Consider the following 15,408-nt stretch of genomic DNA (forward strand, 5'->3'; position numbering starts at 1 on the left):
AACAAACCGAATAAACTGATATATTTCATCTGCCATGTTTCAAGACAAAGGGAGCAGAGATTTGGCTGGACTCATACTTATAAGATGGAGAGTCGAGGATAATAGCTGAGAATGAAACTGTTTCGGAAGTCGGGATTATGAGCGCATTTGTTGTTTCCCCAAAACAATTCCACTGCTGCTGAAAAATTATATATACCCTCTCTTCACTTTATCAGCCCTTACCACCCCCAATCCAACCCCACCCCTGACCCACACCACCCCCAATCTAATCCAACTGCCTCAGTCTCTGGACCATATTCACACGTCTCCAGTGCTGGATTAACCTATTAGCAAAAGTAGCACATGCTACCGGCCCTACATTTTCGAGGGCCCGCACTAAATGCTTCTTCAGACTGAAGATTTAAAAAAAAAACTAAAATACTTTATTTTTGAGTGTTGTTTTGCACAAGCCAACCTTATCCTTCCCTCCCCACCCTCTCTCCATCCCCACGACAGTCCCAGCTGAGGTTAAACAGCCCCAGTAACACACGGCTCAGTTTGGGCACGGGCGTGTCTTGGTCCCCGGCGCGGTGCGGGCCGCTCCGTCCCACCGGTCGCTCCGCACTCCGTCCCAGCTCAGTGACGCTTTCGGTCCGGGCTCCGGCATCTCCTGCGGCCACTCCACCTCTCGCTCCTAGCGGGCCACCTGACAAAGCCCCAGTCCACGATGATGGGCTGCCCGGCCAGCTCCGACCCGTTCAAACCCTCCATGGCCGCCTGCTTCTCCTTGTAGCCTCGGTCTCATACTCCACCAGAGCGCAGCCCTTGAGGTAGCCGGTGCGCCGGCCCAGCTTGAGGTGCAGGTGCTTGATCTCACCGTACTCGGCAAACTTGTCGTGGATGTCCTCCTCGGTGGCTTCCTCATGGACCCCGGTCACAAACAGGATCCACCTCTCCACCGAGCGTTGAGGGCCTGGCTCGTCACCGTCTTGCTCCACCGAGTCGTCGTCTTCTCGCAGCCTGGATTGAGCGCCTTCCTTGGAGCCAAATCCTCGCCCCTTCCTCTTTTTCACCTTCTCCTTCAGTTTGTGGATACTTTCGTCGCCCTCGTCATCCATGGCGAAGTCCTCGCCGCCTGCCTCAAGGAGGTCCAGCAGAAGATGGGTGACGTTTTGGGTCGAAACCCTTCGGAAGGGTCTCAACCTGAAACGTCACCCATTCCTTCTCTCCCGAGACACTGCCTGACCCGCTGAGTTACTCCAGCTTTTTTTGTCTACCTCCGGTAGGGGTGCCAACTATAGCACTCCCAAATAAGGAACATGTCGACATCACCGCCCCACACCCCATGTGACCTCACCCAGCCAGTGGCCATATGCTCCCGCTCCACCAATGGCGGTCTCCCGGGCTGGGAGGCGGGTTGTTACACAACACTCCGTGCGAGTGCTTCGGTAAAAGTCCTTCGGTTCAATGACAAATAATTGCTCCCTTTCCCTACTCTGATACTTCCAAATCCTTGAGACAACACAAAGACCCGGAGCCGAGCTCAATGCAATTGCGATATGTTCCGGGTTGTGGCGGACCAGTTCTTTGGGCGGATTCAAAGTGGGACTTCAAGATTCTGCGCCTTGGCGGAAACAAACTCACCTGGAAATAAGAACGTATTGACCCGCCTGGTAAATAAGCGAATGAGCGCTGGGTTTGCACAAGACATGTGTCAGAAGGGGGCTTTGAGGTTCAGTTTAGTTTTGTTTAGTTTAGAGATACTGTGTGGAAACTGGCCTTTTGGCCCACCGAGTCTGCACTGACCAGCGATCCCTGCGCATTAACACTATCCAACACACATTAGGGATTATTTTACATTTGTACCAAGCCAATTGACTTGCAAACTTGTACATCTTTGGAGTGTGGGAGGAAACCGAAGATCTCAGAGAAAACCCTTGCGGTCACAGGGAGAACGTACAAACTCTATACAGTAGTCATGATCGAACCCGGGTCTCTGGTGCTGAAAGCACTGTAAGGCAGCAACTTTACCGCTGCGCCACCGTGCCGCTCTTCAGGTATTGCTGAATTTTGACACAGAAGGCCCATGACCAAGTGGGGCACTGAGTGGCAACACGGGTTTACTAGTGCTGATGTACACATAATTATAGTTTCCTGCCTGTTCACAACAGTTATTGTAATTTCCTTTAATAGTAATTGCCTGAAATTTGAATTAGTTTGCCATCTTAGTCTTATGTACCCTTTATTTCTCTCTGTATGTTCTAATCATTCTCTGAGATCTTCTGCTGCTGAAATGTATGTAAGGTATGTAATATTTGGTACTTCTAGACCTTTTAAAAAATCACCAAAAATATTTTTTATGATTTTAATTTGGAGAAGCAATTCCATCTGTTAAGCAATTCTTTTGAGGCTTCTCACTGACTTGTTGAGTGGATTTTGAGTTGAGTTTAATTTATTGTCACGTGTATGTTTTGTTGTGTGCCAACAAGTCAGCAAAAAGTCGAGCCATCTGCAGTGTACAGATACATGATAAAGGGAATAATGTGAATAACATTTAATACAAGATAAAGTCCAGTAAAGACTGATCAAAGATAGTCTGAGGGCCTCCAATGAGGTGGATAGTAGCTCAGGACTGCTCTCTTGTTGTTGATTGGATGGTTCAGTTGCCTGTTAACAGCTGGGAAGAAACTATCCCTGAATCTGGAGGTGTGCGTTTCACACTTCCATACCTTTTTCCCCCATTGGGAGAGTGGAGAATAGGGAGTTGCCAGGATGCGAAGTGTACATGATTATGCTGCTGGCCTTGCCGAGGCAGCGCGAGGTGTAAACATGTGATTGCTAATTTGCCTAAGTCTGTGTCGGAATTCATTTTGGCTATCTTTTCAATCAGCCTCTTGTATTTTGAAAATTGACGATTGTCCACGCGATGGCCTCCTTGAAAATTGCATTTGTTTTGAGTTATTGACATTGAGAGAGTAGGGACCCTTCATCCCTGCTTGTCACTGGGGGCTAAACCTATTTTCAGCTGTGAATTGAATGAGTAGCATTTGAAAATCCCTCTGCCCCAAATATATTTTTGATTATGTTTTGTTTCATTCTGTAAACAAGCAGTGCAGTCAATTATTTTAACCATTTTTCTCTATTCCCAAATATGATAATATACCTACCAGTGTGATTGAAAGGTAAAGATCTTCGACAATTGTTCACGGTAGTCTGATGATTTTGTATGGAAGAATCTATTTTGCTGTTTTTGTTTAAGAAAAAGGGGGGCTCCTGTTTCACATTTCACTGTGGCTAAGTCATCATGTAGTCCATAAAAAGTGCAGATTCAGCTATATGTTTTTGAGCAAAATTAGAGGTCACTGGGAGAGTTACAGACTAAGAAGATTAAATATGCTACTGAATAAACGAGCAGGCAAAACATTTGGTACTGTGGGGTCGAGTAAAATGGGCAAAAAGAAAGCTCAGCTTATTTCGAACTTGTGCAACAAAGATATCACACAGAAGGAGACCTTTCAAATCATTGGTCTCTGCTGGCACCCAGGAGAAAATCCCATTAGTCTGATATCTCCTCTCATTTTCCTGTATCCCCATAGCCTCGCATATTCTCATCATCTCCCCTTTGATTCTTTTTGCTATTAAACTACACTTAGGGATAATTTCCTGTCATTAATTAACTTCTCTGCATGTGTTTGGGATATGGTCATAGAGACAATGCACAAACTCTGCACTGACAGTACCCAGATCAGGATTGAACCCAGCATCCAGAGCTGGGAGGCTGCAGCAACAACATCTTCACTATCTCAGACTATAGGATGTGGGAACGGAAATTACTAAGAACTTGTCAGCAAATACCAGCAATAATTTAAAGGACAAATGGAACATTGACTTTTTATTCCATATGGCTGGATTGCAAAGAGCTGGAAATTACTTACAACAAGGAACATAGAACAAACAGTACAGCACAGGAACTGGCCCTTCAGTCCACAATGCCGAACATAATGCTAAATTAAACTAATATGCTCTGCCTGCAAGTGATCAATATTCCTCCATTCCCTGCATGTGTCAGGTGCCAGAGGTTATGGGCAGAAGGCAAGAGAATGGGGTTAGGATTAGAGAGATAGATCAGCCATGATTGAACAGCAGAGTAGACTTAATAGGCCGAATGGCCTAATTATGCTCCTACCACATGACCTATGACCTATGACATATGACCTTATGACCTTATGTCCATGGTGACGTAGTATCAGACTGAGGACCAGTTCTGGAGATAATTCATTTAGAATTTCTCTCAGGTCAATACAGAATCTTTCAATATACAAAACATTTGCAAATAATTTTATTAACCCATTGATTCAAGTTGCACAAATCTCCAATGAATAGACAATAGACAATAGACAATAGGTGCAGGAGGAGGCCATTCGGCCCATCGAGCCAGCACCACCATTCAATGTGATCATGGCTGATCATTCTCAATCAGCACCCCATTCCTGCCTTCTCCCCATACCCCCTGACTCCGGTACCCTTAAGAGTTCTATCCAGCTCTCTCTTGAATGCATTCAGAGCATTGGCCTCCACTGCCTTCTGAGGCAGAGAATTCCACAGATTCACAACTCTCTGACTGAAAACGTTTTTCCTCATCTCAGTTCTAAATGGCCTACCCCTTATTTTTAAACTGTGGCCCCTTGTTCTGGACTCCTCCAACATTGGGAACATGTTTCCTGCCTCGAACGTGTCCAACCCCTTAATAATCTTATACGTTTCGATAAGATCTCCTCTCATCCTTCTAAATTCCAGTGTATAGTCTTTCAACATATGAAAGTCCCGCCATTCTGGGAATTAACCTAGTAAACCTACGCTGCACGCCCTCAATAGCAAGAATATCCTTCCTCAAATTTGGAGACCAAAACTGCACACAGTATTCCAGGTGCGGTCTCACTAGGGCCCTGTACAACTGCAGAAGGACCTCTTTGTTCCTATACTCAACTCCTCTTGTTATGAAGGCCAACATTCCATTGGCTTTCTTCACTGCCTGCTGTACCTGCATGCTTCCTTTCAGTGACTGATGCACTAGGACACCCAGATCTCGTTGTACGTCCCCTGTTCCTAACTTGACACCATTCAGATAATACTCTGCCTTCCTATTCTTACCATCAAAGTGGATAACCTCACACTTATCCACATTAAACTGCATCTGCCATGCATCCGCCCAATCACACAACCTGTCCAAGTCACCCTGCAACCTCATAGCATCTTCCTCACAGTTGACACTACCACCCAGCTTTGTATCATCTGCAAATTTACTAATGGTACTTTTAATCCCTTCATCCAAGTCATTAATGTATATTGTAAATAGCTGCGGTCCCAGCACCGAGCCTTGCGATACCCCACTAGTTACTGCCTGCCATTCTGTAAGGGACCCATTTATCCTCACTCTTCGCTGTCTGTCTGTCAACCAATTTTCTATCCATGTCAGACCTCCAATATCATGTGCTCTAATTTTGCCCACTAATCTCCTATGTGGAACCTTGTCAAAGGCTTTCTGAAAGTCAAGGTACACCACATCCACCGGCTCTCCCCTGTCAATTTTCCTGGTTACATCCTCAAAGAATTCCAGAAGATTAGTCAAGCATGATTTCCCCTTCGTAAATCCATGCTGACTCGGAACAATCCTGTTACTACTATCCAAATGCTCCTGGAAAGACCTGAACCCATGAGCATTGTACCTTACATTAAACTAAGGGATAATTGCCTGTCATCAACTCACCTGCATGTCGCTGGTAACATTTTAGAGTCCATTATTAAGAATAAGGTATTGGGTATTTGGAAGCACATGATAAAATAGGCTGAAGGTATCACAAAATGCTGGAGTAACTCAGTGGGTCAGGCAGCATCTCAGGAGAGTAGGAATGAAGAAGGTTCTCGACCCGAAACGTCACCCATTCCTTCTCTCCTGAGATGCTGCCTGACCCGCTGAGTTACTCCAGCATTTTGTGATACCTTCGATTTGTACCAGTATCTGTAGTTAATTTCCTATATAAAATAGGCTGAAGTCAGCATGGCTTTGTTAAGGGGAGATCTTGCCTGACAAATCTGTTGGAGTTTCTCAAGGAGGTAACAAGCAGGACAGATAAAGGAGAGCCAATGAATGTTGTTTACTTGGAGTTTTAGAAGGCCTTTGATAAGGTGCCACATATGAGGCTGCTAAACAAGAGGAGCCTAGGGTATTAGAGGCAAGCTATTAGCATGGATAGACGTTTGCCTGACTGGCAGAAGGCAAAGAGTGGAAATAAAGGGGATCTTTTCTGGTTGCCTGCGGGTGACTAGTGGTGTGCTGCAGGGTTCGATGTCGGGTCTGATACTTTCCAGGTTATATGTTAATGATCTGACTGAACAAATTGATGGCTCTGTGACTAAATTTTTAGATGATGCGAACATAGGTGGTGGGGAAGGTAGTGCTGAGGAAGCAGGGAAGCTGCAGAAGGACCGACAGTTTTGGAGTGAACGCAAAGAAGTGGCAACTAGAAACAGTGTAGCAAAGTGTGCGATCATGCACTTTGGTAGAAGGAATAAAGGCGTAGACTACATTCTAAATGGGGAGAAGATTCAGAAACCGGAGGTACAAAGCGACTTGGGAATGCTGGTGCAACATTCCCAAAAGGTTAATTTGCAGACTAAGTCTGCGGAAAGGAAAGCAGATGTAATGCTAGCATTCATTTCGAGAGAACTAGAATATAAAAGCAAGGATATAATGCTGAAGGTTTATCAGGTGCTGGCGAGGCCACAATTGTAAAATTGTGAGCAGTTTTGTGCCCCATGTCTGAGGAAGGATGTGTTGGCTTTTTAAACGATGCAGAAGAGGTATAATCACCCAGAGATGATTGGCGTAATGTATGAGGAGCATTTGACCATGCACTCGCTGGAGTTTCGAAGGATGAATGGGGATCTCATTGGAACCTACCGGAATAATGGAAGGCCTAAATAGAATGGAGATGGAAAGGATGTTTCCAGTAATGGGAGAGTCTAGAACCAGAGGGCACAACCCCAGAATCCAAGGATGTACTTTCAGAATGGAGATGAGGAGAAATTTATTTAGCCAAAGGGTGGTGAATTTGTGGAATTTGTTGCACCAGATGACTGTGGAGACCATGTCATGAGGTATTTATAAAGCAGAGATTGATAGATTCTTGATTAGTAAGGGTTGCAAAGGTTCTGGGGAGAAGGCAGGAGAATCGGGTTGAGAGGGGTAAATATATCAGCCATGATTGAATGGCGGAGTAGACTCAAAGATCTGAGCCATTAATTATGCTCCTATGTCTTTTGGTCTTACGGTCTTAATACTGGGCAGCCAATACCTACAAGAACTGTACTCCAGTATTAGTACGGTTACAGAGCCATGTCTCAGTTTTATAGTTATGGATTTGTATGTCATTAATGTGCAATGACTAATCTGTTCCCAGCTGTTTTGTGTCCTACTGTTATATAGTAACAGACTTGTACTCGTCAGAATTGTGCTGCAATGTTATTATAGGGACAGCTTATACACATTAAAAAACACAACTGCACTACAGCTATGGTTAGACCTCATTTGGCATTCAGCATTTGCTTCTGTGGTCACGTTTCGGAGAGGCTGCATAACTTGCGAATGAATTCAGCACAAAGTCACCAGAATCAAATCGTGATTAAAAGGGTTACATTATTTGAATCAGTTGTGTGAATAGGACTTGTGTTTCATTTAGAATAGCCTGCGGAGTCACATAATTGAGGTCTTTTAAGATTTTTGATTCAATTGGTTGAATTTAGAGAGAGAAACTGTTTTTTCTGATACGGTAGTAATCTTCAAAATGGTTCAAAGTCTTGCATGAGTAATGCCAGCAACCATTTACACATTGTTGAAGTTTGTAGTTCTATCCATGAAAATGCTTTAGAAGCTAGGTTAGCTGAAAATTAAAAAAAAAGATTTGTTAAGTTACTGTTAGGTAATCATATTATGCGATATAGATCTAAAGTAATTAAATGAAATTAAGGTTGAGATCAACTTAATCCAATTCAATAGTGGAAAGACTGAAGGAATTGAATGACCAACTCCTGTGTTCCTGTGAACCAGTGATATACATTTTGATGGAGTAGGTGAAGAAAATCAGAAGAGAATAGCAGACTTAACATTGGTGTGAAAATGGAGGTGTGGGTTCTGGAATTTTGGTTTAATGATTCTTGGAAATCAGGAAATATCTAAGTCAACTAAGTCCCGAGATGGGTAGATTGGGGATGGTCTTTAGAGCGTGGACTGATGGTTTTTTTCTGGTTTCACAGGGTAGATTTTGTCTCGTGCAATCATGTGAAACGGGTGACCAAGAGATGGCAGTCCGCTTTGCTGCTCTTATAATGCGAGCCAAAGGAAATAGAAATCTGCGGAGTCGTAAAATAAGCTGTCAACCAGCTATTTCCCATTTTATATGATGACATAAATTCAAAACCTACCGTATGGTTTCTTATGTTTCACCCATAACTCAGCAAAAAAGATTCCTTGAATAAATAATAAGGCCCAAAGGAAAATGCAACAGATACTTTAGCATATTTCAACAGTCTAATTAATTTTTACAGTGAAGAAACGTAGCTCAGAGAGACCACACATAAGATTTCCAGTCAACACAAAAATATCCTTGGGTGCAGCATGAAATTCAAGGGAGATAATTAGGAAAGAGACTGAAAATATCAAATATAGACAATAGACAATAGACAATAGGTGCAGGAGTAGGCCATTCAGCCCTTCGAGCCAGCACCGCCATTCAATGCGATCATGGCTGATCACTCTCAATCAGTACCCCGTTCCTGCCTTCTCCCCATACCCCCTCACTCCGCTATCCTTAAGAGCTCTATCCAACTCTCTCTTGAAAGCATCCAACGAACTGGCCTCCACTGCCTTCTGAGGCAGAGAATTCCACACCTTCACCACTCTCTGACTGAAAAAGTTCTTCCTCATCAAATTTCTCAATGCATGCAACATTCATGTTAGATGATATGTGGCATTATATTGAAAACAGTATGTCATGTAATAAAAAATGCCAGGGTAGACCTGTTTTTATTCTGACCAATCCATTCAATATCTTAATATTTGGTTGTTGCAAATATGACCATGTGTGTTTTCTACGTGTCCGACACTCCAAAGACGTACAGGTTTATAGGTTCATTATCTTTGGTAAGTTGTAAAATTGTCCCTAGAATGTAGGATAGTGCTAGTTTACTGATCGCCGGTCGTCGCGGATTCAGTGGGCCGAAGGGTCGGTTTCTGTAAAGTCTATAGTCTTTAATCTGCATTGGTGTACAATAGGATTCTCAGAAGGAATGAGGCAACAAACAGATATTTGACATATTTGTTTCCAGATTCACAAAACTGAGCCTATATACAATGGGAGATGAGATTGTTGTTTTCAGTTTGCAGTGTGGGTGATAAGGTTTTCAGTTTGACCTGAAAATAAACAGTTTAATAGAAGAATTGGAAATATTTAAATGTGGTCCAGTAAAAAAATAATTCTGGGCAAGGTAAAAATCTTAGATTAGCAATCCGTTTACACCAAAAGACTAGGGTTACAATATTTACAATACAATATTTTACTGAATATGGTCATATAATGATGTAAAACTACTGACTTTCTTTTGCAATTAATCATCTGTAGCTTATGATTAATTTAAAATCTCTTTCTGATGCCTAAACATTTTGTTCCTTCTTCATGTAGTAAGTAAAGTTCAGTATTGAAGTACAATGAGTCAAACACCATGTGACAAAACATGCAGGCATGGTAATATGAAGGGAATTTTCCAAGCATTCACAAGGACAATGAAGGTGTATTCTTTGCACCACCTCTAGAGATAATGCAAAATGTCTGCATTACATATACGTGATGACAGCTGAACCATGAGTTTCTCTTGTAAAAGGCATTTTACAACTGTGGAACATTTTGATATGGATCCCATTTGGCCTTAGAATTGTGCGTGGTAAAACTTCTGCTCTGCCTTGTTCTCTGAATATGTCATGAGACAAACATTCTAGTGCAATGTAACAGCTGAGAAACCACAGCCTTCTGCACGTGTTTCTTCCTCCCCCGAGTAACTAAGGCAAAGTTCAGCTGAAGGACAGATCTTTACTTTAGAGTCGTGTGACATTCAGGTGAGCTATTTTGGCTGTGCTTTATCATATTTTAACCAAGCCAGCCCAGACAGCATAAAACAAGATTTAAAAGCAACTAGCACCTTATTCTGTAGGACAGATCATGGCGTGATAGCTTTCTGTGAAAAGTTACAGTGCATTTCTTAATTGCTATGAGGGTTAACTTAGAACCACTCAGAATGCGTTTTGATCATAGAAACATAGAAACTAGGTGCAGGAGGAGGCCATTTGGGCTTTTGAGCCAGCACTGCCATTCATTGTGATCATGGCTGATCATCCACAATCAGTAACGCATGCCAGCCTTCTCCCTATATCCTTTGATTCCGTTAGCCCCTGGAGCTCTATTTAACTTTCTTTTAAATTCATCCAGTGAATTAGCCTCTACTGCCTTCTGTGGCAGAGAATTCCACAAATTCACAACTCTCTGGGTGACAAAGTTTTTTCTCATCTCAGTTCCAAATGGCCTCCCCATTATTCTTAAACTGTGGCCCCTGGTTCTGGACTCCCCCAACATTGGGAACATTTTTCCTGCATCTAGCTTGTCCAGTCTTTTTATAATTGTACACGCTCTGTAAGATCCCCTCTCATCCTTTTAAATTCCAGTGATTACAAGCCTAGTCTTTCCAATCTTTCCTCATATGACAGTCCCTCCATCCCGAGGATTAACCTCATGAACCTACGCTGCACTGCCTCAAATACAAGGATGTCCTTCATCAAATTAGGAGACCAAAACTGCACACAATACTCCAGATGTGGTCTCACCAGGGCCCTGTACAACTCCAGAAGGACCTCTTTACTCAAATCCTCTCGTTGTGAAGGCCAGCATGCCATTAGCTTTCTTCACTGCTTGCTGTACCTGCATGTTTACTAAATCATTAATGTATATTGTAAATAGCTGTCGTCCCAGCACTGAGACTTGCGGCACCCCACTTGTCATTGCCTGCCATTCTCAAAGTGACCCGTTAAGGAGGCGGAATGCCTATTGGTTATGATACTTTGTGCAATTATGTGCAATGATTGGTACCTAAATAATGAGAATGCCTGAAATCCTGGCAAAGCTGTGTGCTATCTCTTTCAACTGAGCTCTTACTTGTTCATTCTCCTTAAACCAAGAGCTTCATTGAGTTCATGACACAATGGGGATACCAAACTTTAAAATATCTCTATCTCCACCCTTTAAGCATCTACGTAAGTAAAGGCAAATTGTCATTTAAGTTCCATATTCACTTTTACTGAAAATGGCCATGCAGTCATTTCTCTGTTGCATCATCGTTGTTGGTAAAACTGTTCATGGTTTAGTTGAGTGTATCCTTATCAAAGTGCAAAGGTTTCACACCTTATTCATTGCTGAAATCCAGCTGAAAGATTCATCCCTGGAGGGAAATTGGTCTGCCAATAGTCATAACACACGACAAGCTACACAAAAACTTGAAATAAAAATTAGATTAAAAGTGAAAAAAAGAAAAAGACAAGCGACTGTTGGCTGGCTGCCGTGTGCACAGCACCTACACTGGAATGAACAAACAAACAAACAAACGCAGGCTTATCCCATGGGCAGAGGATTCCAAAACTAGAGTGCCCCCCCCCCTCCCCCACACCAGGTCCCCCTTTGTTCTCCCTCCGTCCCTCACGGCTCCCCCACGCCCCCATTGTTCTTCATGGCGGGAACAATGCCTCCATCTGAGTAAACAACCTTTATGCACCTCCCTACATACACCCCCCTCGCAGCCCCACATCCCCACTTGCATGCATAAAATTCCACCCTTTCCTGGAAGCTTAACCTGCTCTATATGCCCTCTGTTGAATCTGTGATGATGCATTCCAAATAGATGTATTCCAATGCATCCCAACTCTGGGAATTCATGCAGAGGTCTAGAAATCCGCACAAAAAAATCAATCACTTGATGCAGGAAAGGCTGTAGAATCACATTGACAGCTGGAGAAGATCAACCAGCAACAAATCTGTAAGTAATTTATAATTCTTCTAAAAGAAGGTAATAACTGAAGCAGTAAGCATTTCTATCAAATTAGCATTGCATGTGGATTGACACCGTAATCAGGATTGTGCATACATTGATTGAGTGTTTGAATCTCTAACAGCATCTATAGTATCCAAACAAGTACTACCAATCCATAACTTTCTGGCCCTCATGCCTGTGGGAAATAGAAAGCAAGGGATCTTCAGATGCATTGTAATCTGGTGATTTTTAAGGTCCTCTGTAGCTTAATTCCCAATGTACTTCAGTCTATCATAATGTGACTTCATTACATGTGATTTGAATAATGCAGTTTTATTTGCACTTCATCTTTTTTTATCTGTTTTTATAACGTTTTTATCCAAGTGTCCATTAAGATCAATTCAATCTGTAAAGACTGCAATATGTAAATATAATCAGTAGAATAAAGTGCTCCGATAAATCTAGCACACCTTACTTGCCACTCCCACTGCATCACATCTAAGTATTCATTCATTTAATCTTCAAACAGAGGATAACTGGAACATCAGGAACAAGGAAATGGCAAAATAGTTGAACATGTACTTTGGTTCTGTCTTCACTAAGGAAGTCACAAACAATCTCCCAGATGTGCTAGAGGAAGAGGATCTAGGGAGACAGAGGAACTGAAAGAAATTTGCTTTAGGAGAGAAATAGTATTGGGTAGACTGATGGGACTGAAGGCTGATAAATCCCAGGGCCTGATGGTCTGCATCCCAGGGTCCTCAAGGAAGTGGCTCTAGAAATTGTGGAGGCATTGGTGATCATTTTCCAGTGTTCAATAGGTTCAGGATCAGTTCCTGTGGATTGGAGGGGAGCTAATGTTATCCCACTTTTCAAGAAAAGAGCGAGAGAGAAAATGGGGAATTATAGAGCAGTTAGCCTGATATCGTTGGTGGGGAAGATGCTGGAGTAAATGATTAAAGAAGTAATAACGGCGCATTTGGAGAGCAGTAAAAGGATTGATCCAAGTCAACATGGATGTGTCAAGGGGAAATCCTGCTTGACTAATCTTCTGGAATTTTTTGAGAATATGACAAGTAATATGGATGAAGGAAAGCCAGTGGATGTAGTGTTTCTGGACTTTCAAAAAACCTTTGATAAGGTCCCACACAGGAGATTAGTGGGGAAAATTAGAGCATATGGATTGGGGGTAGGATATTGACACGGATAGAGAATTGGTTGGCAGACAGAAAACAAATGGCAGGAATAAACGGGTCACTGTCAGAATGGTAGGCAATGGCGAGTGGAGTGCCACAAGGCTCAGTGCTGGGGCCGCAATTATTTACAATATACATTAATAATTTATTTGATGGAATTAAAAGTAACACTAGCAAATTTGCAGATGACACAAAGCTGGGTGGCAATGTGAACTGTGAAGAGGATGCTAGGAGGTTGCAGGGTGACTTGGTCAGGTTGGGTGAGAGGGCAGATGCGTGGAAGATGCAGTATAATGTGGATAAATGTGAGGTTATCCACTTTGGAGGCAAAAATGGGAAGGCAAATTATTATCTAAATGGTGTCAGGTTAGGAAAAGGGGAAGTGCAACAAGACCAGGGTGTCCTAGTAAGCATACAGGTACAGCTGGCAGTGAAGAAAGCTAATGACATGTTGGCCTTCATAATGAGAGGAGTTGAGTATAGGAGCAAAGAGGTCTTTCTGCAGTTGTGCAGGGCCCTGGTGAGACTACACCTGGTGTATTTTGTGCAGTTTTGGTCTCCTAATTTGAGGAAGGACATTCTTGCTATTGAGGGGGTGCAGCGATGGTTAACTAGGTTAATTCCCAGGATGGCGGGACTATCATATGTTGAAAGAATGGAGCGACTGGGCTTGTATTCACTGGAATTTAGAAGGATGAGAGGGGATCTTACAGAACGATATAAAATTATTAAGGGATTGGCCACGCTAGATGCAGGAAACATATTCCTGATTTTGGGGGAGTCCAGAACCAGGGGCCACATTTTAAGAATAAAGGGTAGGCCATTAAGAACTGAGATGAGGAAGAACTTTTTCACCCAGAGAGTTGTGAATTTTGGAATTCTCTGCGTCAGAAGACAGTGGAGGCCGATTCACTGGATGCTTTTCAAAAGAGAGTTAGATAGAGCTCTTAGGGCTAGCGGAATCAAGGGGTATGGGGAGAAGGCAGGAACGGGGTACTGATTGTGGATGATCAGCCATGATCACATTGAATGGCGGTGCTGGCTCGAAGGGCCGAATGTCCTACTGCTGCACCTATTGTCTATGTTTCTATGTATGTTGAGCAGGATCATGGTGATGATTTTCCCTGTGGCAGTCAGCTGGGTGACTACCCTGTATTATCAAAATTAGATTTGCCTTCTTTCATGTAGTCAGCCATAATTATGGAGTCACTGGTGTCCTCAGGCATGTCCTTCTCTTCGCTTACATGGGAGATGAGTGGTGACTTTCCACCAAGTTTTAGAACTTGGAGTTGCAGTTTTCTCCCGAAGTTTGTTGTACTTCCGTTGCCCATGGTTGTTTTGACTTCTTACCGGTGGGGAAGTGCTGAAGATACATCATTCAGATATTCATTTGTCCGCCCATTTTCAGATAATGAGCAATAAACAGACAATTATTATCCTTTGAATTTTTTACTGAGTTGAGCAACACAATAGCACCACAGAAATATTATGTTGTGCTTCATATAGCTCATGTCCTTGCCAAAATGAAGAGACGTTTGTCAAGCATTTTCAGATAAAGCTTTATAAATATCAATAGTGGACCATAGGGGGGTAAAAAACTGGGCTACAATGAATATTCTGTAAACCGTGGAATGATGTGGTTAGCATCTTCTCTTAAGGATAGCGGAGTCAGGGGGTATGGGGAGAAGGCAGGAACGGGGTACTGATTGAGAATGATCAGCCATGATCACATTGAATGGCGGTGCTGGCTCGAAGGGCCGAATGGTCTACTCCTGCACCTATTGTCTATTGTCTATTGTAATGCTTTAGTAAACCATCAAGTTCGTTAACTAAAATTGGTCCATTAGAGAGTCAGAGTGGACAGCTATGTGCTGAGCCGGAAGAAATGGGGGAGATATTAAACAATTTCTTTTCTTCGGTATTCACCGAGGAGAAGGATATTGAATTATGTGCGGTAAGCGAAACAAGTAGAGTAGTGATGGAAATTATGAGGATCAAAGAAGAGGAGGTACGGACACTTTTGAAAAATATAAAAGTGGATAAGTCTCCAGGTCCTGATAGGATATTCCCTAGGACATTGAGGGAAGTTAGTGCAGAAATAGCAGGG

The 15,408-nt window shown here is 42.8% G+C and overlaps 1 protein-coding gene and 1 pseudogene across 1 annotated transcript in view; one reads left to right on the forward strand and one right to left on the reverse strand.

Annotated features, from left to right (window-relative positions):
* The window catches only part of ppargc1a (peroxisome proliferator-activated receptor gamma, coactivator 1 alpha), a 474,789-nt gene that overhangs the window by 282,054 nt on the left and 177,327 nt on the right, over positions 1-15,408 (forward strand). The gene's annotated exons all lie outside the window — the stretch shown is intronic.
* Positions 616-14,632, reverse strand: LOC144598147 (RNA-binding protein 8A pseudogene; annotated as a pseudogene).

This window comes from Rhinoraja longicauda, chromosome 1, assembly GCF_053455715.1.
Source record: "Rhinoraja longicauda isolate Sanriku21f chromosome 1, sRhiLon1.1, whole genome shotgun sequence".
In the NCBI taxonomy this organism is placed as follows: Eukaryota; Metazoa; Chordata; class Chondrichthyes; order Rajiformes; family Arhynchobatidae; genus Rhinoraja; species Rhinoraja longicauda.